Genomic DNA, 25,642 nt, shown 5'->3' on the forward strand with positions numbered 1-25,642 from the left:
GGATTTACTTGCTCTACTGTAGCCACCTGGTCAAGGCACATATGAGAAAGCAGTCTATGAATAACTAAGGAGACACAGGAAGAATTGACGCTTCTCATTTCTCTATCTGTCCCTATTGGTCCCTCTTTCTGTCTCTGTGAAAGAAAGAAAGAAAGAAAGAAAGAAAGAAAGAAAGAAAGAGAGAGAGAGAGAGAGAGAGAGAGAGAGAGAAAGGAAGGAAGGAAGGAAGGAAGGAAGGAAGGAAGGAAGGAAGAAAGCGAGCAAGCTAAGGGGATTTTGAGTTCTCGAAGAACATATTTGTAATATAATTTTAGTATGTTTATATTAATATCATAAAACAAATTAATTTTAATTTAGTCATATACTCATAGTTATAAACCATATAGACTATAAGCATTTCTATGTCAATTATATTATCATTTATCAGCTCTTATATTAATAATATACTATGTATTATATTTTTAAAACATAGAGAATTCTTCAAATTAATAACAAAAGAATATTTAACTTGATAAAAAAGTGGTCCAGCAAATAAACATGTAGCTCATCAGAGAAATTTACAAATAACCAATAAGTATGAAAAATATTTAATATCACTTGTCATAAAAAATACAAATTGAGGCCCTGGCCGGTTGGCTCAGTGGTAGAGCGTCGGCCTGGAGTGCAGAAGTCCTGGGTTCGATTCCCTGCCAGGGCACACAGGAGAAGCGCCCATATGCTTCTCCACCCCTCCCCCTCTCCTTCCTCTCTGTCTCTCTCTTCCCTTCCTGCAGCCGGGGCTCCATTGGAGCAAAGATGGCCCGGGCGCTGGGGATGGCTCCTTGGCCTCTGCCCCAGGCGCTGGAGTGGCTCTGGTCGCGACAAAGCGACGCCCCTGAGGGGCAGAGCATCACCCCCTGGTGGGCAGAGCGTCACGCCCCTGGTGGGCCTGCTGGGTGGATCCCGGTCGGGTGCATGCAGGAGTCTGTCTGTCTCTCCCCGTTTCCAGCTTCAGAGAAAAAAAAATACAAATTGAAACAAGATATATTTTCATAGTTTAATAAAAAGATATTTTTCCAAGAATAGTATGCACTCTCAAACATGTCTGTTTGCCAAATTAGAGCAATCTTTATGGAGGACAATTGAGCAATATGAACCTTAAATTGGTGCATGCCCTTTGTTCTAGGAATTCTATACTGAGAAATGTACCCTAAGGAAATTATCATGAATCTGGACTAATGTGAAGGTAGAAGGATAGTTTCTGAAGAATCATTTTAATAGCTGGATTTTTCAAACAACCGAAAATCCCTAAGTAAACACATAGTGCATTTTTCACTATATATGGATAATAAGTGAGCACCAGAGCAACCATTACATTAATGGTTCCCCGATGAAAACTACATGTTGTCTTCCCAGTGACCAAGTGATGAATTTCTCCTGAATTCAGCAATTGCTCTCTTGATGAGAACAAAAGGAATAGATTCACTTTTAAACAATTCATAAGAGAGTGACATACATATCAAAAGTCTATTAATCTTCACCGAGATACATAGCCTACTTGAGGATCAAAATATTGTCTTGGCTGACAGTATGTTGAAAAAAATCCCCATGTGAAATCAGTTGACACCAGAAGGTTTCTTAATTTGTATTGTGTCAAAGGGGGAAAAAAACGAAAGTACTAAAAAAATACCTGCTGAAGATACACTGACAAAGAATTTTTTTTCTCAAAATATTTTCTGACTTATTTAGACTCTACATTTTGTTTTATCTTTCTTACAGTTTATGTGTTGGTTCTAGATTTGGAAGAGTCTTATCTACAACCATTCACAAATTATTGCAGGGTGAGTTGCTCTTGGAAAATTTTTCCATATATTTCGTATGACATTATTCCAAAGAGGGTGTCTTTTAATTTTTTTAGAAATTTATTCTCAAATTCTGATGAACTTTACCAATTCACTAAGTTAAAAGTGTTTTTATTGATAAAATTATCTTTAAAAGTAGCAAAATATTTTTTGTCACAAGTATTGTAAAATTGGTGTATTGAAAAAATATATACACTGCTGTTTTCCATCTCAACTTCAACCTTTGCTCAATTTCTACTCCAGAGGAAAATATTTTCTTTCATCAAAAATTCTAAAACTTTTCAGGGCTTCATAGTATGCTTATAACAAATTAATAGGTATGATATCTATTTTAACAGGCTAATTTAATCAACTTATGCTTATTGTGATTAGTGATATGTTTACTACTTAATTTTTCCTGCCATCTTATTCATTAAGTTGATGCTTTACAACTCAATGCCACTGTTTATTTCATTTGATGTCTTCTTTCTTGAGTTTATTCACATTTATTATTTCAGCCTTCTTACATTAACTGTACTTAGAATAAATAAGGCCTGTAGTTAGTGACTTTATATTAGACTTGACTCTGAAAATGTTTTAAATATTGAGAATTTATTTTCTTTATATCTTTGTTTATTCTTCCCCTTGATTTTCATAGTCCTACCTTCTAGCACTCTTATTGGACAAATGGTAGAACTTGTAAATTTATCTTTTGTGCTTTAGCTTTTTTTTCTGTCATATTTTCCATTGCCACATCTTTCTGTGTTATATTTCAGAGATTTGTTTGATATTCCAGTTCATTAATTCAATCTTGAAATATATCTGTTTTGCACTTTAACCTATATAGCTTAAGCAAACTTATTTAGATGACAACATATATAAATCAGGGGTCAGCTATATTTGGCTGAGTTAAATAGAAAACATTTAGTACATAGAATGAGATGTTTATAAAATTATCTGAGTCAGGAGGAGCAGTCTGTATTTGGGAAGTTCAGGAACAATTCCTAAAACATGATAGTGCAGTACGTGCCAGGCAGGGACTTCCGCCTCTGACACTGTGAAGAATCTGCCACCAGGATTGCTGGCTCCATGTCCAAATCCCTAAGCCGAGGCCCAGGGATAAGGTGCCACCACATTACATCTCTGCTAAATGCAAGACCATGAGGCCTCAGCCCAGACATGTACCAGTAAACAGATGTCACATGCTGCTTCGGAATGCCCCCGAAGCCAGAGAACAGACCTCTGCTAGAGCTGCCCCAGAAAAGCCAGATGCCTCCTTGATTGTCTTTGCCAGCCAACACAACAAACACAGCTAAAGTATGGCCTCTGACTCAGCATGTTCGCCTTCGCCTTCCAAACCACACACATTGCATTCTCCTTTTAAGAAGCTAACTAGGTCCCCCACAGAACCCAGGAGGTGAAGGAGTTTGAGAAATACAGATTTCCTGTCCCTACCATGCAGGAAGGCATGCAACAAAAAAGTTGGAATAGAGTTGGGAAAGGAAATCTACAATATTTGCCATACCATATTTTTAATTTTCAAATTTTTACTTCTCTTTCATAGTAGTCTAACTTTATTTTATAGATTTAATCCTTTCTCAACTCTAAGTACATTAAATGCCTATTTAAAAGTTTTTCTCTATTTTCACTATTAACTCTATTTTTGCTAATTCTTCAGTTTGTTGAGTTTGGCATTTCTCTTGACTATTGGTTTTCATCAAATGTTCAGCTAGTTTGGTGTATTTGTTCATATCTGTATATGATAACTCTAGTTTTCCTTTGGCAAATGTAAGGGCTGATTGCTCTGGCCAACTTTTTGTGGTGTGTGTGTGTGTGTGTGTGTGTGTGTGTGTGTAGAATATGTATGCATTTAAATGTACGGGTGGTATGTCTCCTGGATTCTGTACCTCTTGGGGCATTGTCCTTATATCTGGGAAGAATTTTCAATGCAGACTTTCTCCCAGGAACAAGTTTTGTTTCTTAATCTTTATTATCCCTAGAATGTCCTTAAGGATGAGAGGTTACTACCATCTTCACCCATTTTATTTTTCTAGCATTAACATTTACCTGAGAGTTCCTCTCAGGCAAACTCTTTACTTAGTTAAGAAAGAACCCGAGACTTAAACTTTTATTTTGAATCAATAGCTGAAAGCAAGTAAAAATAACTACTTTTGCTCAATGCTCCAAGAAAGTATTTTAAATCACATATTCAGAGCTTAAACCAGTTGGAGACATTAAAATTACCCCCAAATTACAAAGAATCTTAGAAAAAAAAAGTCATAGGAACACAAAACTCACTGGGGAGTTGATTTCTTGCATATTTTTCTATGAAATGTGTGTTCTGGCTCAAGTATTCCCTTTCATTAAAACTATCTAAAGGTCTTCAAAATCCACTATAAACATGGAAAAATGCCTCTCTTTTGGGTTTACTAATGACACAGTGACACTCATGTCCATCTGTGTTTGATACCAAGTGCCAACATCAAGTACTCGATGAAATAGGCACATGCTTTTAACAAGTTTAGGGGTTGCTGAGGAACACATGTGGATGTCTGAGCAAACATTTTAAAGGAAAAGACATCATTAGCTCACTTGTTTAAGGCATGTGATGAAGTGTAATAGAGTTCAACCTGTTCAGGCACACTTTACAAAGCTTTGAGCAGTCGTGTTTTACTTCTTAGAGGTTTGGGAGAGAGTAATGACAGAAGACAGGGGACAGAAGAAAAAAATCAATGTGCTAAAGAAACCTTTACAGTACTTTTGAGAGGTATGTAAACTATAAGTAATCACAGCAGATTAAAAGTATGTCAAATAAGGCATGCTAACTTTAAATAAAATAATGTTAAATTATGAAAGAAAATAAACTAGGTCAACTGCAGCTTACCATTTTTTTTGGCAATAACAATAAATTCAGACAAATTGATTAAACTGATTTTATAATAAGCTAAGAACTTTTCAAATACTCTTTTAAATTTGCTGGTTTCTTCTTTTTTCTTTTTGGGTAAGAAATTAGATAAAATTTTTTGCTACCTCTGGTTTTGTTTTAAATCTATATTTTACTTCTGACAATGATTTGATTTTGTCATTCTTTTTCATTGTTTTGTTTGTCCTGTACTTTTTATGACTACTTATATATGTTTTTCCCCAAAATAAATGTTCAAAGGAATGTCAATTCCTTAAACTTCCAGATTCTATATAAATTAAATTAAAATATTGATGCATGTAAGTTCTATCTCTTTTGGTACAGATATATTTGATGAACCCAGAAGGCTTATTATTTAGACAAGACATCTTCCTCCAATAAACACATTAAGATAAGCAGAAGGTGTCCTTTCTATAAATATATAGAGAGAATTACTTTGCTCAATTAACTACTATTTTATATACAGCATTCCTTGTTTTCTATAAAAGTTTTATTTTTATTCATATCAGAGAAGGGAGGGAAAGAGGGAGAGAGAAAAGGGGGAAGGAGCAGGAAGCATCAACTCCCATATGTATGTTGACCAGGCAAGCCCAGGATTTTGAACTGGTGACCTCACCATTCCAGGTTGGCACTTTATCCACTGTACCACCACAAGTCAGGCAAATTTAATATAGTTTTAAGAGTAAACTTCTAAAAAGAAGAATAAACTTCTAAATTCAAGAAAAATTCCTTTGCTCATGGAAATCTGCCTTGCATAAATCTAGTTGTTGAGTGATACAAAATTGCTTCTTGGCCCTGGCAGGTTGGCTGGGCGGAAGAGTGTTAGTCTGGCATATGGAAGTCCCGGGTTCTATTTCCAGGGTTAGATTCCCAGTCAGGGCACACAAAAGAAGCAACCATCTGCTTCTCCACCCTTCTGCCCCCCTCACTTCTCTCTCTCTTGCCCTCCCACAGCCATAGCCTGAATGGTTCAAGCAAAGTTGGCTCTGTATGCTGAGGATTGCTCCATGGCCTCACCTTAGGTACTAAAATAGTTTGGTTGTCAAGCAATGGAGCAGCATCCTCAGGTGAGCAGAGCATCGCCGGGTAGGGGGCTTGCCAGGTACATCCTGGTCGGGGCTCATGCAGAAGTTTGTCTCTGCCTCCCCACTTCTCACTTTCTCACTTAATAAAAAAAAACAAACAACAAAAAACTGCTTCTCAACTGATTATGCCAAAGACCAAGATAATATTTTTTCTCATATACTTATTGACATTCTAAAACTTGATGATATAAATTTATTTCTGTGTGCAAATAAGTGTATTTCAATTAAGTACTTAGATTTTACATGCGTATTTCTTTTGTGTATACTAGTAGAAAAAGCATTTTATATGTCTGCTGAACACTATAATTAATATGTGATAATAGATTTTCACATTATTTTATATTATGAAGTGTTTTCTATTATGAAGTATTTTATATTATGAAGTGTATTCTTTTATATTATGAAGTAAATTATTTTATATTATGAAGTGTTCAGTTAAAATATTTTAAAGTTTCAAGGCAACTAATTTTTTTCTTCTGTAATTTTTCATTTTCTGAAAATAGAATAGAACACTGTGAAATAAAAGAACACTTCATATAAAATGTCAATCATTTCTTACAATAATTTCACAAACTTCGATGAGAATGCCTATAAATATATGAGTGATGTCATTAGATTCAAATGTGAAATATGAAACCAACATGCACTGTAATAATACAATAATCTCAATAATATGTTAGCCAGCCTTGACAATAAAGTGTTGTGAAAATTATATATGTCAATTATGACTAAAGTATTTTCTCATAGCAATTTCAGTTTTTTTTATTTTTTATTTTTATTTATTTTTTTTTGCATTTTTCTGAAGCTGGAAACAGGGAGAGACAGTCAGACAGACTCCCGCATGCGCCCGACCGGGATCCACCCGGCACGCCCACCAGGGGCGACGCTCTGCCCATCCTGGGCGTCGCCATGTTGCGACCAGAGCCACTCTAGCGCCTGGGGCAGAGGCCACAGAGCCATCCCCAGCGCCCGGGCCATCCTTGCTCCAATGGAGCCTTGGCTGCGGGAGGGGAAGGGAGAGACAGAGAGGAAGGCGCGGCGGAGGGGTGGAGAAGCAAATGGGCGCTTCTCCTATGTGCCCTGGCCGGGAATCGAACCCGGGTCCTCCGCACGCTAGGCCGACGGCAATTTCAGTTTTAAAATGAATGCTCTATTTTTATTGAGGTGAAAGTAGGTGTTGTAAAAAATACTAAGTAAATAAGTGAAATAACTGCAAACTATTTTTCATGACTGATATTAGTGTTTCCATCATTTTTTAAAACTGCCTTCTTCAGTTTACGTGTTATGTTATCTGGGAAGCTTTCCTTGACTAAGCCGGGGATAAAGGAGGGAACTCGCTTATGTAATGTGTAAAATCCTCAACCAAAACACTTGTTACTTCTACTTTAATATTGTCAGTGTATCCACCCACCTCTGCAGTCTCATGGAAATTAGGAACTATGTCTGCAAAAAAGCTTTGGCACATAAAAGGTGATCAATATATATTGAAAGGAAAAAAAAAAACAAGGCAATCAGAAAACAGTTTATTCCAGCTATGACTCATTGGTCAACTTATTTCATGGAGTGCAAATGATAGACAGACACTATGCATCACTTCACAAGCTTAATTTTTGAAATTTTGAAATGTAGAAGTACATTACTCTGTGTCTCATCAAAAAGAGAGTTCATTGCCCACTGTTGAAATCATGTAGCTGCTGTTGCAATCCCTTTTCCTGAAACTGTTTTGTTTTTCAGCTACTTTATATATTGCAATTTTATATATTTATTACCTCCCATAATCCTGCTGTATGCCAGATTAGTTCATTCCCTGATTCACTCCAAATTTCTTCCTTTGAGTTTTGTTGTGCTTTTACATCTGCTCCCTTCTCTGGCTTTGGACATTCAGTTTACACTAAGTTTAACCTCTCAAGTCTGAAGTGCCAGATGTCTTATCTTTAATCTTTGAAGTTGTTTACAACTGCCTTTCTAGCAATGTAGCTTCTCAACTCACTGCTCTTTGAAAACAAAGCAAATACAACTGACTCAGTGTTGGTAGCTCACTTCGCTTGGTGACCACAAATCTGTGAGTTAGCCAGCTGTGAAAAGGGAACAGTCTGTAACTTCAAAACTAGCCAGGCTGTAAAGACAGCAAAGCCATGGCCTTAGCCATGATCCTTGAAGTACTAATGATTAACAGCCCAATGAAACAGTCATTATTACACCCTTCATATTACCTAGATGACAAATTTGGGTTATATGTTTTCAAAAATGCTAACGTTTTCATCTAATGAATAAAAAATTTACATGAAAAACAAATGATCACAACTAATCACAATTTATACAAATAGGTCACGTTTTAAAGTATAGCTATACTATTATGGCCATATATATGTATATTTTGGGGGGTATATACATATATCTTTGCAATCAATGCTGTCTACATACGCTTCTTGCTATCAATGTGACATGACACTAAAAGGGTAGGTAAGTACACAGTCTGTATATCCTAAATATGTAATTCATAGACTATCAATATCTTGGTAAAAGATAACTGTAGTGTAAGTGAATTGTTCTTATGGAAGATTTTTCTATACATGTAGAGAATCACATTATTCATAGAGTTCAGAAGTGATTTGGATCAATCAACTAACATTTGTCATAGCCTACGGTATAGAAGTTAGTAAGGGAGATAAAAATGCAGGGATGGCTCAGTTTTGCTCCTTACAAAGTTTGTAGTCCTGCTGTGGAACAAAGCCACAGGAATATGTAAAGGCAACAGGTTAAGACAAAATAGAAACCAATAAGTAGGCCAGATGGCTTGTTTCAGTGCAGGTTCAGAGAAAAGAATATTTGCATCTGGCTTGGTGATTTAATCAGTGAAGATTCCCCCACATAGGTGCGAACTAAATTGAGATTTGAAAGATGGAGAGAACGATGCTCACGTATTATTGATAGTTTTCCAAGGCTGCCACAACAAATTATTACATACTGTGTGCCTTAAAACTACAGGAATTTATTCTCTCACATTTCCTGAAGCCAGAAGTCCCAAATCAAGGTGTGGGCAGAATTGGTTCCTCCTGGAGACCTTAAGTGAGAAACCGTCCCCTGCATCTGTCCTGGCCTCTGGTGCAGCCCTCCTTGCCTTGTAGATGCTTCCCCTTAATCTCTCTCTGTCTTCACATGGCCTTCTTCTCTGTGTCTCTCTGTGTCCCCTCTTTTCCTTGGAAAGCTAGTAGTCAATAAATTTAGGGCTTATAGCATATCTGGGATGATTTTCATTTTAGAATTCTTAACTAAGTACATCTCCAAAGTCACTATTTCCAAATAAGGTCACATTCTGAGGCTCAGGATAAACATGAACTTTGTGGGGGTAACTGTTCAACCCACTGTAGTTGGGTAGGATAATGCTCACAGAGACAGAGGACTCTAATTAAATTTCTTCAAGGACTTGGTAGGTAACATTAAGAAATGTAAAGAGTAAGTTATTGGACAGCAAGATCAGTCTAAGAAATATGAAAACTCAATAAATAATTAAAATAAAAAAATTAAAATGGCTTTCACTATTTAAGGAAAGATTCTGCTAGAGGATACTCAGTGTATCCTCCAATAAACAACCACAATCAAATAGCTATCAATTTTTGAGCCCTTAGTATGTGCCAGACACTGTCAAAGTATTTTACACGTATCATTAATACGTTACATTTTCACCAAAACCCTAAAATCTGGGTGCAATGGTTAGACTCACTTTATAGATGAAGCCCTTGAGATGTTAAACCACCCCCCCCTATTCATATAGCTGGTAAGTGATGTGACTAGACCCCAAACTTGGAAAATCTGAATTCAGGAGACCACGGGCATTTCCAAACTTTATACTAACATAACTCTATAAAAAGGGATACAGCTGGACGGAAATTTGAGGGCAGCTTTTGAGGTTTGTGAAACCCAGGTAAAGGAAATTGGTCTCTATTCTATAAGAAGTAGGAGTTATTGAAGTTTTCGAGGGGATGAGTAACGTAATAGAAATAGTTAAGTTGGTTAGACGGTGCCAATGACTGATATTTAGAAGAGATTGAAGAAGGGGAGTTTTGATGCAGTCTGTTAGGAGATAGCTTTACTCTAATAAACTTTTCAAACAGTCAAGAGGTGATAAAGAAATGAACTAGGGTGTAGCATCAATTATAACTCATTTTGAGATATGCTGGCTGTGTAGTGATTTCTCTTCCTCTCCCTCTTCACTGAATTTAAGAAGTATCTCTATGTGGTAAAGAAAAAGTTTGACACGTTATTGTCAAACATTTGCATGGTTTATTTTGTGGACACTTTTTACTTCCTTAAAAGTTTCAGTTTTTGTTCCTAGGTTGAAACAATGCAATCCATCCAAAATATTTAGCTATAATACACTATCAACAAAATCATGACTGATCCTTTCCTGTATAATTACAGGGTGTGCCACAGTGCAGATGTCTCTATACAAAGCAGGAATAGCCTGCAATTAGAAGAATTCTGCAGTAAATGTGGTTAGAGGCAAAAGGTTTACTCTAAATTTGACAGCTTGAGCTATAGCTATAAATAGTCTGTTGGGGTTTTCTTTTTGTCTTTGTAAAGGACATTTTTGCTTCATCTAAGCATTTTCTGCAAAATAACGTTGCAGCTATGGAGGCCATATGTAAAAGCTGTTTTTGCTTTGAACTGGTTTCTTCCCACTCAAAAAGGTCTGAGAGATCCATTATGAAATTGTCTCTGCATTTTCTTTGCATTCGGAAGGTATGCATATGAATTTATAATGCTTATGTGAGGCACAAGTCAATGGTTAATCCATCTAATTGTAAATCATGTGACTATGTACCGTGACCACATTAAAACTTAACCACAGATAAAAAGGGAGGATGGACTCTAACCTGTAATTGTGGCTCTTAGAATCAAGACCCTCTCAAGCATTTAGTCCTACATGTGTCACATGTAGGAAATGCTTGAAAAATCACATAGGTTAATGTCTAACATGTGCAGCACATAGAGTGGCAGGATAGTGGCTTTGGAAATGCTTATTTTATGGAAAGACAGAAAGGGTCACACTATACTCAATGAAAAGACATTATGGAAAACCATGTAACAGGTACTGAAATGAAAGATCTTTGCTTCACGGAATTCAATAAACTATACATCATAAATAAGAATGCATTTTAAGCATTGTGGAGCATACATTTGAACTAGAAATTAGGTTAAATACTTTTTAATGCAATTATGGTGCTATTTTGTAAAATAACTAAAAATACAGATTGATAACACATCAATAAATTTGGGATTTTGAGTTAAGCTAATGCTTCCACTTTTTGCACACAAATACTTTCACAAAGGTCATGCAGGGTAGCAGCATATTGTGATCTATGAATGCCAAATTCCTTCTTCAAATAGAATTTTGATAGTAACCAAAGAACTCTGAATGGATATGGTTTTGTCATAATGGGAAATATATACATCATAGCAAAATTTAACAGCTAAATTAATTTTTCAGTATTTCAATATTTCACTACCAAAATGTAAAAACTGAAATATAATTTTATGGACTTTCAATAGTTACATAAATAAAATCATTTAATTTATGTATAAGATTTTTAACAGTTCTATATTATAAAATAAAATACTTAGTTCTCTCTTTGCTTTCTTTTCTCCTCACAATTTATATCAGGTTTTCTTCTTGGTTTTTGTTGTTTGTGATATCTGCACTCATTAGAATAGGATGAGCTTCTGCCCACCTATGACTTTTATTTATGACAGTGAAATAAGTTACATTTTTATTTTTAACTCCAAGATAAATCATTACTGTACTGAGGCTCCCTAGCATGGAAGCTTTGAAATGTCTGAAAAATTTCATCAGTCAGGGAGATCCAGTACATTACTGTCAGAATTGTTTTATGAATGTTTTGTCGTGTTTATTCAACATGAAAGCCTTTCTTTAAACCAGTCAGGGCAAAAGAGGAACATCTTTTCAGTCCGTTGTGCCATGATCTAGGGTAGATACCAGGGCATGCTTAAAGATGGGTTTTTAAGAGTTTTTATTTTCTTACTAAAGCCTCTTTATTAAAACTTGACTCATTTTATATGTCGTATTTAAGTCACTGAATTTTTTTAAAACATTAAATAAAGTCTCTGAATGATTTCTGATTTTTCTCTGGTGCTTCTTTGTGACAAATGAGTATGACCTAAAATGTATACACTATGGATAGTGCAATACCAACTACTTCACAGATTGAATCCAAACTAAATTAGCTCTGAAAATCACAATATTTTTCTATGTTGTAATTTGTAATATACTTGTGCATTTACAACAAACATCATAGATATCATTGTAAAGATAACTTTTATTTAAAATATTTGGCTTCTTTTGCAGACAAAGCAAAATGCCAAAGTGTATAATTACATTTCTTTATCACCCTTATTATCAGCTACTCTTTTTCCAAATAAGCTTGCATATTTACAGGAAAAAAAGTCTCTTCCTTAAAGTAAAAAGCTCTGTGCAGGTGAATAGTTTGCTTTTAAGAGAAGAAGCGGATGACGTCAGAGTAATGGCGGAGTAGGAAGCGATACTGATAAATCTCCCCCAAACCTCAACAAGATCTTCAACCAGAAACAGAAAAACCTATCCTTGTAACCTCCAGATGTTTCGCAATACACCCAAAGATGCCATTAAGGAAGAGAAAATCGAATATCATGGATACAAAAGAGAGGTAACACAGATAGAAGAGGAAAAATCTATGGAGAAAAAAATTAATATATTGGAAACCTTGGAGTTAAATGACAGAGAATTCAAGATAGAAATCCTAAAAATACTCAGAGATATACAAGAAAACACAGAAAGGCAATTTAGGGAGCTCAGAAAACAACTCAATGAACACAAAGAATATATGTCCAAGGAAATTGAAACTATAAAAACAAATCAAACAGAGATGAAAAACTCAATTCACGAGCTGAAAAACGAGGTAACAAGCTTGGCTAATAGAACAGGCCAGATAGAAGAGAGGATTAGTGAAATAGAAGACAAGCAACTTGAGGCACAACAGAGAGAGGAAGAAAGAGACTCAAAAATTTAAAAAAATGAGATAGCCCTACAAGAATTATCTGACTCCATCAGAAAGAATAACATAAGAATAATAGGTATATCAGAGGGAGAAGAGAGAGAAAATGGAATGGAGAACATACTCAAACAAATAATACATGAGAACTTCCCAAGCCTGTGGAAAGAACTAAAGCCTCAAATTCATGAAGCAAACAGAACTCCGAGTTTTCTTAACCCCAACAAACCTACTCCAAGGCACATCATAATGAAATTGGCACAAACCAATGGCAAAGAAAAAATTCTCAAGGCAGCCATGGAAAAGAAGAATACAACTTATAAAGGAAGGCCCATTAGACTATCATCAGATTTCTCAGCAGAAACCCTACAAGCTAGAAGAGAGTGGACCCCAATATTTAAAGTCCTGAAAGAGAGGAACTTTCAGCCACGAATACTATACCCATCAAAGTTACCCTTCAAATATGAAGGAGAAATAAAAACATTCACAGATACAGAAAAGATGAGGGAATTTATCATCAGAAAATCCCTACTCCAGGAATTACTAAAGGGGGTTCTCCAATCAGATACAAAGAACAAAAAAAAAAATAAAGCCACAAGTAAAAGCTCCAAGAAGAACACAATAAAACCAAATTTAAACTGTGACAACAACAAAAAGAAAGGGGGGAGAGGATGGAGATTAACAGTAGCAAAGGATGATGGAGTACAAAAGTACTCATAAAATAGTGCGCTACAATGAACAGGGTAGGAACCCTTTTCATTACCTAAAGGTAACCACCATTGAAAAAACCACCACAGAAGCACATGAGATAAAAAAGATAGCAACAGTGGAAAGATGTATGGAATACAACCAAATAAAAACAAAAGATAGAAAAAAGAAAGAGAAGGATCAAACAAGACACAAAACTAACAGAAAGCAATCTATAAAATGGCAATAGGGAACTCACAAGTGTCAATAATTACACTAAATGTAAACGGATTAAACTCACCAATAAAAAGACACAGAGTAGCAGAATGGATTAAAAAAGAAAATCCAACTGTATGCTGCCTACAGGAAACGCATCTAAGTAACAAGGATAAAAACAAACTCAAAGTGAAAGGCTGGAAAACAATACTCCAAGCAAATAACATCCAAAAAAAAAGCAGGCGTAGCAATACTCATATCTGATAATGCTGACTATAAGACAACAAAAGTACTCAGAGACAAAAATGGCCATTTCATAATGGCTAAGGGGACACTGAATCAAGAAGACATAACAATTCTTAATATATATGCACCAAACCAAGGAGCACCAAAATATATAAGACAGCTACTTATTGACCTTAAAACAAAAACTGACAAAAATATAATCATACTTGGAGACCTCAATACACCGCTGACGGCTCTAGATCGGTCATCCAAACAGAGAATCAACAAAGATATAGTGGCCTTAAACAAAACACTAGAGCACCTGGATATGATAGACATCTACAGGACATTTCATCCCAAAGTGACTGAGTATACATTTTTCTCCAGTGTACATGGATCATTCTCAAGAATTGACCATATGTTGGACCACAAAAACAACATCAGCAAATTCAGAAAAATTGAAGTTGTACCAAGCATATTTTCTGATCATAAAGCCTTGAAACTAGAATTCAACTGCAAAAAAGAGGAAAAAAATCCCACAAAAATGTGGAAACTAAACAACATACTTTTAAAAAATGAATGGGTCAAAGAAGAAATAAGTGCAGAGATCAAAAGATATATACAGACTAATGAAAATGACAATACGACATATCAGAATCTATGGGATGCAGCAAAAGCAGTGATAAGAGGGAAGTTCATATCACTTCAGGCATAATGAACAAACAAGAGAGAGCCCAAGTGAACCACTTAACTTCCCACCTTAAGGAACTAGAAAAAGAAGAACAAAGACAACCCAAAACCAGCCGAAGAAAGGAGATAATAAAAATCAGAGCAGAAATAAATGAAATAGAGAACAGTAAAACTATAGAAAAAATTAATAGAACAAAGAGCTGGTTCTTTGAAAAGATCAATAAAATTGACAAACACTTGGCAAGACTTACCAAGGAAAAAAGAGAAAGAACTCATATAAACAAAATCCAAAATGAAAGAGGAGAAATCACCACAGACACCGTAGATATACAAAGAATTATTGTAGAATACTATGAAAAACTTTATGCCACTAAATTCAACAATCTAGAAGAAATGGATAAATTCCTAGAACAATATAACCTTCCTAGACTGAGTCAAGAAGAAGCAGAAAGCCTATTAGTAGAGAAGAAATAGAAAAAACCATTAAAAACCTCCCCCAAAATAAAAGTCCAGGACCTGACGGCTATACCAGTGAATTTTATCAAACATTCTAAGAAGACTTGGTTCCTATTCTACTCAAAGTCTTCCAAAAAATTGAAGAAGAAGCAATACTTCCAAACACATTTTATGAGGTCAACATAACCCTCATACCAAAAACAGGCAAGGATGGCACAAAAAAAGAAAACTACAGACCAATATCTCTAATGAATACAGATGCTAAAATACTAAACAAAATACTAGCAAATTGAATACAACAACATATTAAAAAAATAATACATCACGATCAAGTGGGATTCATCCCAGAATCTCAAGGATGGTTCAACATACGTAAAACGGTTAACGTAATACACCATATCAACAAAACAAAGAACAAAAACCACATGATCTTATCAATAGACGCAGAAAAGGCTTTTGATAAAATACAACACAATTTTATGTTTAAGACTCTCAACAAAATGGGTATAGAAGGAAAATATCTCAACATGATAAAGGCCATATATGATAAACCATCAGCTAACATCATATTAAATGGCACTAAACTGAAGGCTTTCCCCCTTAAATCAGGAACAAGACAGGGTTGTCCACTCTCTCCACTCTTATTTAATGTGGTATTAGAGGTTCTAGCCAGAGCAATCAGACAAGACAAAGAAATAAAAGGCATCCATATCGGAAAAGAAGAAGTAAAGGTATCACTTTTTGCAGATGATATGATCCTATACATCGAAAACCCCAAAGAATCCACAAAAAGACTACTAGAAACAATAAGCCAATACAGTAAGGTCGCAGGATACAAAATTAACATTCAGAAGTCAATAGCCTTTCTATATGCCAACATTGAAACAATTGAGAATGAACTCAAAAGAATAATCCCCTTCACAATTGCAACAAAAAAAATAAAATACTTAGGAATAAACATAACAAAGAATGTAAAGGACTTATATAATGAAAACTATAAACCATTGTTAAGAGAAATTGAGAAAGATATAATGAGATGGAAGAATATTCCTTGTTCTTGGTTAGGAAGAATAAATATAATCAAGATGGCTATATTACCCAAAGCAATATACAAATTTAATGCAATTCCCATCAAAATTCCAATGACATTTTTTAAAGAAATAGAGCAAAAAATCATCAGATTTATATGGAACTATAAAAAACCCCGAATAGCCAAAGGAATCCTAAAGAAAAAGAATGAAGCTGGGGGCATTACAATACCTGACTTCAAACTCTATTATAGGGCCACGACAATCAAAACAGCATGGTATTGGCAGAAAAATAGACACTCAGACCAATGGAACAGAATAGAAAGTCCAGAAATAAAACCACATATATATAGTCAAATAATTTTTGATAAAGGGGCCAAGAACATACAATGGAGAAAAGAAAGCCTCTTCAATAAATGGTGCTGGGAAAACTGGAAAGCCACATGCAAAAGAATAAAACTGGACTACAGTTTGTCCCCCTGTACTAAAATTAACTCAAAATGGATCAAAGATCTAAACATAAGACCTGAAACAATAAAGTACATAGAAGAAGACATAGGTACTCAACTCATGGACCTGGATTTTAAAGAGTATTTTATGAATTTGACTTCAATGGCAAGAGAAGTGAAGGCAAAAATTAATGAATGGGACTACATCAGACTAAGAAGTTTTTGCTCAGCAAGAGAAACTGATAACAAAATAAACAGAAAGCCAACTAAATGGGAAATGATATTTTCAAACAACAGCTCAGATAAGGGCCTAATATCCAAAATATACAAAGAACTCATAAAACTCAACAACAAACAAACAAACAATCCAATAAAAAAATGGGAAGAGGACATGAACAGACACTTCTCCCAGGAGGAAGTACAAATGGCCAACAGATATATGAAAAGATGCTCACCTTCTTTAGTTATTAGAGAAATGCAAATCAAAACGGCAATGAGATACCACCTCACACATGTTAGATTAGCTATTGTTAACAAGACAGGTAATAGCAAATGTTGGAGAGGCTGTGGAGAAAAAGGAACCCTCATCCACTGTTGGTGGGAATGTAAAGTAGTACAACCATTATGGAAGAAAGTATGGTGGTTCCTCAAAAAACTGCAAATAGAACTACCTTATGACCCAGCAATCCCTCTACTGGGTATATACCCCCAAAACTCAGAAACATTGATACGTAAAGACACATGCAGCCCCATGTTCATTGCAGCATTGTTCACAGTGGCCAGGACATGGAAACAACCAAAAAGCCTGTCAATAGACGACTGGATAAAGAAGATGTGGCACATATACACTATGGAATACTACTCAGCCATAAGAAATGATGACATCGGATCATTTACAGCAAAATGGTGGGATCTTGATAACATTATACGAAGTGAAATAAGTAAATCAGAAAAAACCAGGAACTGCATTATTCCATACGTAGGTGGGACATAAAAGTGAAACTAAGAGACATTGATAAGAGTGTGGTGGTTACGGGGGGAGGGGGGAAAGGGAGAGGGAAAGGGGGAGGGCGAGGGGCACAAAGAAAACTAGATAGAAGGTGACAGAGGACAATCTGACTTTGGGTGATGGGTATGCAACATAATTGAACGACAAGATAACCTGGACTTATTGATCTTTGAATATATGTAACCTGATTTATTGATGTCGCCCCATTAAAAAAATAAAATTATAATTTAAAAAAAAAAAAGAGAAGAAGCATTTGGTGCAACTTTATATCTATAACTCACCATCTTTCATTTAACAATTTCAACACCTCATGAATGAGTCCAAACATAATTCTTTCTAATATTCAAAGCATACTTAATTAAGTCTATATTTTTATAATTATTATTATTTATTTATTATTATCTTTTTTTACAGAGACAGAGAGTCAGAGGGAGGGATAGATAGGGACAGACAGGAACGGAGAGAGATGAGAAGCATCAATCATCAGTTTTTCGTTGCGACACCTTAATTATTCATTGATTGCTTTCTCATATGTGTCTTGACCGTGGGCCTTCAGCAGACCGAGTAACCCCTTGCTCGAGCCAGCAACTTTGATTCCAAGCTTAGCTCAAACCAGATGAGCCCGCGCTCAAGCTGGCGACCTCCGGGTCTCAAACCTGGGTTCTCCACATCCCAGACCGATGCTCTATCCACTGTGCTACTGCCTGGTCAGGCTATATTTTTATAATTATTAACAGAAAAGATAACATCTTGAGATGATGAAAAATTAACAAGATATACTCTAGAGATGTTCTGACACCTTCTACCATCTAATAGGATTTAGATGTCCGTAATATCCAACCATCTAAGGAGAAGCCAGTGTTGTGCATGAACGGATATTGTGGCAGCCCTGTCTCCATCAGTGCTTTTGGAAAGGCTGCCACTTCCACCAGCAGGAACCAACACGTCTTTGTTGTCATTATTGTTTATTGAAATTATGTAGAGATATATTATGTGAATAATACATAAAAGGAATATTTAAAATAACAACAAATCAGTAGAAATATCTAGACAGCAGAGAAGCCTAATAGAGACAAATGGTTGAATGGTTAAATTTATGTATCACCTGCATGAAAATGTCACAAACCACAACAGAAATTAATGCAACTGTAGGGATAAGAGTATTGTAAATGTTAAGTTCAATTACATTTGTTAATAATATACTGACAATAAATATGCCACATTATATTCACAAAATTATTTGTAATGCCATTTTAAAGGTATTTTTCTAACATCGTTAATGATTCCACTATTAGATGTAAGGGTTAAAAACAAATCAGCAAATTCTTATTTATCTAGAAAAATTGTAAGTGTTCTAATTAATTGAATTTTGGGGTTATTAGAGTGTTATGAACCCATAAGTTACACAAAAATGGTCAATTTTCAAGTGATTAAAGTTGTAGCTAACACTTACAGTATGCCAAGTACTTCTCTAAATGCTTTATATTTATTAACTCAATTAATTCTCCCAACATCCCTGTGAGGAAGGCACGTTACCATTATCTCCATATTACAGAAGGGAAAACTAAAGTACAGAGAGATTAAGTAACTTGCCCAAAGACTCACTGCTAATAACTGTTAGAGAGAAGATTCAAACCCAAGAAGAGTATATCCAGGTCTGTTCTCTTAATCTCTCTACTATGTTACACAGAGTCAAATATAAAATATTTGGGTTAATGAGACAACCAACCATGATTCTCTTTAGATCAGAAATGATACATCATCCTTGGGGCCTCCTGCTCCCTCATAGCCACTTCAAATTGATCAATAATGTTCATTAAGCTCTACTACCAATCCACCTTCTAATGCCATTCTCATGACCACTGCTTTGGTTTACTCAGGCGCTATTCATCCTTATGTAGACTACTGCAATAGCTTCTCACACTCCAGTTGGAATCTCTTTCCTCCAATATGTCCATTTTAATCTACTTTTCAAACTGCTAGCAAAGAAACAAAAATTGGTTATATTATCCCCCTGCTTAATATATGTTATTTTCTGTAGCTGAATTATTCAGTATGGTAGCCACTAGACCAATAGCTAGTAAGCACCTGATATATGGTTAATTCTAATTAAGATGTGCCACTAGTGTGCCTGACCAGGTGGCAGCACAATGGATAGAGCGTCATACTGGGATGTGGAGGATCCAGGTTTGAGACCCCCGAGGTCGCCAGCTTGAGCGCGGGGCTCATCTGGTTTGAGCAAGCTCACCAGCTTGGACACAAGGTCACTGGCTTGAGCAAGGGGTTACTCAGTCTGCTGTAGCCCCACGGTCAAGGCACATATATATGAGAAAGCAATCAATGAACAACTAAGGTGTCACAATGAAAAACTGATGATTGATGCTTCTCATCTCTCTCTATTCTTGTCTGCTTGTCCCTGACTATCCCTCTCTCTGACTCTCTCTCTGTCTCTGTAAAAAAAAAAAAAAAAAAAAAAAAAGATGTGCCACGAGTGTAAAATATACATGGAAACCTGACAATTTAGTATAAAAAATTTAATTATCTCATTAATAATTTTATTTTGATTATATGTTAAAATTGCAATATATTAGATATATTGAGTTAAATAAAATACATTATTTTATGTATAAAATGCAATGTATTATATTCTATGTGTTCTAGTTAATTAAATTATTGTTATTGAATTTAATTTAAAATTTATTTATTATTAAAATTAATTGTCATTAATTTTTAATGTGGCTTCTCATTTTCAATGTGGCTACTAGAAAATTTAAAAGTACATATATAACTGGTGTTGTGTTCCTATTAGATTGAAATGATCCACAGGATAGGTATAAGCTTTCCCTGGCTCTAGCTTCCTCCTTCTTTGTCAATCTCTTAGTTAGTCACGGAATCAGCCTGTGTTCCATTCTGTGACCCAGCCTCTGTGCTGCTCTTACACAATTTGGACTTCTAAACACCTTCATCTCTTTGTTAGAAAGCCTTTTCATCTCTGATATCCTCGGTGAAATACTAGTAATATTATTTCAACTTATTGCAACGTTTTTAAAGGAGCTCTTCTCTGATCTGTCCAGGGTAAATCACTGGTCACTTCTTCACTGATGATGTTCTCAAATCTCTAGGCATGTTAATGATTTACCCTTATTGCACTATATTGCAAGCATTGGTATACACCTATCTCCAAAAACAGACAGTGAGTTCTCCCACAAACTGCACATGTAGTTAATAAGGGTTTGTAAAATTACAGAACATAAATAGAATTTGGAATCAAACAGATTTTTTTTCTTTGATTTGAGAGAGAGAGAGAGGAAGGGGAAGAGAGAAGTATTGACTTGTTGTTCCACTTAGTTGTGCATTCATTGGTTGCTTCTCGTATATGCCCTGTTTGGAGATTAAACTCGCAACCTCAGCTTGGGATACGTTCTATCCACTAAGACACCTGGCCAAGGCCAAACAGATTTGTTTTAAATTATGTCTTCATCACTGCTTATATATGTACATTTCAAAAATTTATTTAAACTCTAATGTGCTGATGATATAAGGGTTTGAGCTAAATCTGTTTTTCTGTTGCATACTATTGATATTTGATACACCTTTAAATATATATATATATCAGCTTTCTTGCCATTTAACTTTTTGTTAGTAAAGGATGTTTCTAGGTATTTGTTTAAGGTTAATGAGAGATTTCAATATAAAAGTTAATTAAATTTATACAAATTAATAATGCAAGTACCATAATTTAGAATGGCAACTTCTTACATATTGCATGTTTTTAAAAATTATGTAATATTTCTAGCCTCATGAAATTCATTACAGTTAAATGGGCACAAAATGCTTATATTAAGAAAAGGCTAAGTTAAGGACAGCATAATCTTTTCAAATTATACTAAGTGAGGGAGATGGAAAGAAATAAAAAGAAGGCATGGTAGGGCTCATTTTAAAAGTGATCATTTTCCTAAAATTTCTGCCAAACTTTGGAGGTTTCAAATATCAAAGACTGTTTGGATGGCAGAAAGAGTGGGGTACATCTGGGAATTTCTAAGATGGTGGAGGGAATATCTAAAATGTGCAGAGATGACCACGAACAAAATGACATCATCTAGGTAACAATGAAACTAGGTTAAAGGCATGTGTTAGAGACCCATAATTCTATTATTCTTTAAAAAATAAAATATGATAGAATGAGAATAAAAAGTGAAAAATAAACAATACTATAATCATATATACCACAGCTCAAAGTACCCACCCTTCTAAAGACATATTTTCAGTAAAGCCAGGCTTTAAAAGCAAGAAGCCAATGTGTTCTAATACCTCTGTTTCATTACATTCAAAATAAATTTAAAATTAGTTATTTATATTCTCTTTTTATTCCTACAATCATGCAACTAGTCTTTCTGTTGTAAAACATACCAGGAATTTGAGATAAGAATGTTTCAGACTCATTAATTCAAATGATAATAAGACAATCATATTTTGACAAGTTTTAGGCTAATTTACTTTGCAAGTTTAAATCATGTTTTGAAAAGAGTGTTATGTTTTCTATACTAATTTGTGACTTCCTGCTTCAATAAAAAATAGCTTTCTAGAGACAACACAACATGTTTCTCTGACATCAAAAAGTGCTTGCAAAACACTCTTGGGCTGAATTCACTGAAAATGAATCGGAAACATAAGGATTATATTTCTACTGAACTTCACAAGAGCTTAAATGTGAGGAAGCAAAGAGTGCTTTGCACAGAATGATTTTGAGATTTTACTTAACCTGTGTTTGAGAAAGTCAGAGGGACTTCTTTTTGCACAAAGGATTGCTTGTTCCAATTTGATCCACAATCTATTTTGCTCTCCTTGTTCCTCTTCCATTGATGCCATAACTGCACAGAACCTGAGAAGAATCTGCAATCCATGGGTGGTAAGTGGAATGTGACAGACAGCCTGCTATGATTTCTTCTGCCTACCATGAGTCTGGCTTAACAATGCAAAAAACTGACTTGGAACAAATACTCTAAAATACAGCCTTTATTCTCTCTTATGTATCTGAATTTAGAACAGCCTATCAGCATCCTGGCAACCATTCTTTTTAAAAGTATGACTAACAATGCAACTTTTCCTTTATTTGAATTTTACTGAAGTTTTTAGAGTGAAGTGATAAAGATACCCATCTTATTGATAAAAATCAATACATAGGCCCTGGCCGGTTGGCTCAGTGGTAGAGTGTCGGCCTATCGTGCGGAGGACCCGGGTTCGATTCCCGGCCAGGGCACACAGGAGAAGTGCCCATTTGCTTCTCCACCCCTCCGCCGCGCCTTCCTCTCTGTCTCTCTCTTCCCCTCCCGCAGCCAAGGCTCTATTGGAGCAAAGATGGCCCGGGCACTGGGGATGGCTCTGTGGCCTTTGCCTCAGGCGCTAGAGTGGCTCTGGTCGCAACATGGCGATGCCCAGGATGGACAGAGCATCGCCCCCTGGTAGGCAGAGTGTCGCCCCATGGTGGGCATGCCGTGTGGATCCCGGTCGGGCGCATGCGGGAGTCTGTCTGACTATCTCTCCCTGTTTCCAGCTTCAGAAAAATGCAAAAAAAAAAAATCAATACATTACATTTGTTATTCATAGATTTTATTTCTTAATGCTTTTTTGTGGGGAGAAGGAATAACTTGTGAATAGAAAGTTCTCAAAACCACAGTGTCAAAAGTTAGTCACTCATTTAGTATAATGCAAATTATTATTATTATTGTTATTATTTTGTATTTTTCTGAAGTTGAAAACGGGGAGGTAGTCAGACAGATTCCCACATGCACCCGACCGGGATCCACCCGGCATGCCCACCAGGGGGCGATGCTCTGCCCATCTGGGGCATCGCTCTGCTGCAATCAGAGCCATTCTAGTGCCTGAGGCAGAGGCCACAGAGCCATCCTCAGCGCCCGGGCCAACTTTGCTCCAATGGAGCTTTGGCTAGGGGAGGGGAAGAGAGAGACAGAGAGGAAGGAGAGGGGGAGGGGTGGAGAATCAGAGGGGCGCCTCTCCTGTGTGCTCTGGCTGGGAATTGAACCTGGGACTCCCTCACGTCAGGCCGATACTCTACCACTGAGCCAACTGGAGCTCAAAGTTCATTGTTTTTGTTATTGGATAAGACATAGGTGTCCCTCAATTACATGATAAGAAAATAAACAAATTAGATATCATTAGATTCCTACTTTTACATAAACATTATGGAAGACCCAAACTCAGAATCTCCCTCTGATGCACAGCTAAATATACACAAAATTTTAAATGACTGGGTTTTCCAAAATATTTAAGAGCTGTACATGTATATATGGTGATCTTGCAAAAATTCAAATTTGCCTGCGGAAACTTGGTTGTGGAAAATATAAATGTAGGAAATCTTTCTGAAGAAACATTTCCCAACAGAGTCTTTTTTTTTTTTTTTTTTTGTATTTTTATGAAGCTGGAAACAGGGAGAGACAGTCAGACAGACTCCCGCATGCGCCCAACCGGGATCCACCAGGCACGCCTACCAGGGGGCAATGCTCTGCCCCTCCGGAGTGCCGCTCTGTTGCGACCAGAGCCACTCTAGCGCCTGGGGCAGAGGCCAAGGAGCCATCCCCAGCGCCTGGGCTATCTTTGCTCCAATGGAGCCTCGCTGCAGGAGGGGAAGAGAGAGACAGAGAGGAAGGAGAGGGGGAGGGGTGGAGAGGCAGATGGGCGCCTCTCCTGTGTGCCCTGGCCGGGAATTGAACCCGGGACTTCTGCACGCCAGGCTGACGCTCTACCACTGAGCCTACCAGCCAGGGCCAGAGTCTTTATTTATGTAGGAATATATTTTTTTAAAAAGAAATAAATTCTAGGTATGATTTACTTAGTAACCTTTGACCTATCAATACTGTCACAAACCCACAACCACTACAGAAATAACATTTAAGTGAAATAGGCTTAAAAAAATGAAATAGCTTAACATTTGTGATCACCATAATGACAGCATCAAATATCAACATTATGATTCACCCAGAATTTTTTGAATTTTATGCATTTCTACCTTCTCCAAAAGTCCTTATCTCTGGGAAGTATGTTTTAGTACTTAATTGTCTATCAGTCATGGTTTAGGAATTTAATACAAAAGCATAATAAATTACATAGAAGAAAACATAGGTACTAAACTTATTGACCTTGATATTAAGGAAGACTTTATGAATTTGACTCCAAAGTTAATGAAAGTAAGGCAAAAATAAATGAATGGGACTCTATCAAACTAAAAAGCTTCTTCACAGCAAAAGAAACTGTTACCAAACCAAAAGGCAGCCAACCAAATGGGAGAAGATATTTTTAAACAACAGCTCTGACAAGGGGTTAATATCTAAAATACATAAAGAACTCATAAACTCAATACAAAACAAACAGTCCAATTAAAAAATGGGCAGAGGGCCTGAACAGACACTTCTCCCAAGAAGATATACAAATGGCCAACAGATATATGAAAAGATGTTCAACTTCACTACTTATTGGGTAAATGCAAATCAAAACTCAATGAGATACCACCTCACACTTGTTCAAATGGCTATTATCAACAAGACAAGTAATAACAAGTGTTAGAGAGATGGAGAAAACAGAACCCTTATTTACTGTTGGTGGGAATGTAACTGGTACAGCAACTATGCAAAACAGGATGGTAGTTTCTCAGAAAATTAAGAATAGAGTTACCATATAACCCAGCAATCCCTCTCCTGGGTATCCACCCAGAAAATTTGAAAATATTTACTTGCAAAATTATATGCAACCCTCTGTTCACTACAGCATTATTCATGGTAGCCAAGACATGAAAACAACCAAAGTATCCTCTGATAGATGGTTGGATTAAGAAGATGTGGTATATACAGATTCAATGGAATACTATCCAGCCATAAAAAAGATAAAATACTGTCATTTATGACAACATGGGTAGACCTTGAGAATATTATGCTAAGTGAAATAAATCATCAGAAAAACCTAAGAACCCTATGACTTCACTCATATGTGG

General features: G+C 36.0%; 1 protein-coding gene and 1 non-coding gene across 3 annotated transcripts in view; one reads left to right on the forward strand and one right to left on the reverse strand.

Moving 5' to 3' along the window:
• CFAP299 (cilia and flagella associated protein 299) overlaps nucleotides 1–25,642 on the reverse strand; it is a 725,440-nt gene that overhangs the window by 160,737 nt on the left and 539,061 nt on the right. The window lies entirely within an intron of this gene.
• On the forward strand, nucleotides 22,822–22,897 carry TRNAD-AUC (transfer RNA aspartic acid (anticodon AUC)). The gene has a single exon. It is a non-coding gene; the product is annotated as a tRNA-Asp (tRNA).

Source organism: Saccopteryx bilineata, chromosome 5, assembly GCF_036850765.1.
Source record: "Saccopteryx bilineata isolate mSacBil1 chromosome 5, mSacBil1_pri_phased_curated, whole genome shotgun sequence".
In the NCBI taxonomy this organism is placed as follows: domain Eukaryota; kingdom Metazoa; phylum Chordata; class Mammalia; order Chiroptera; family Emballonuridae; genus Saccopteryx; species Saccopteryx bilineata.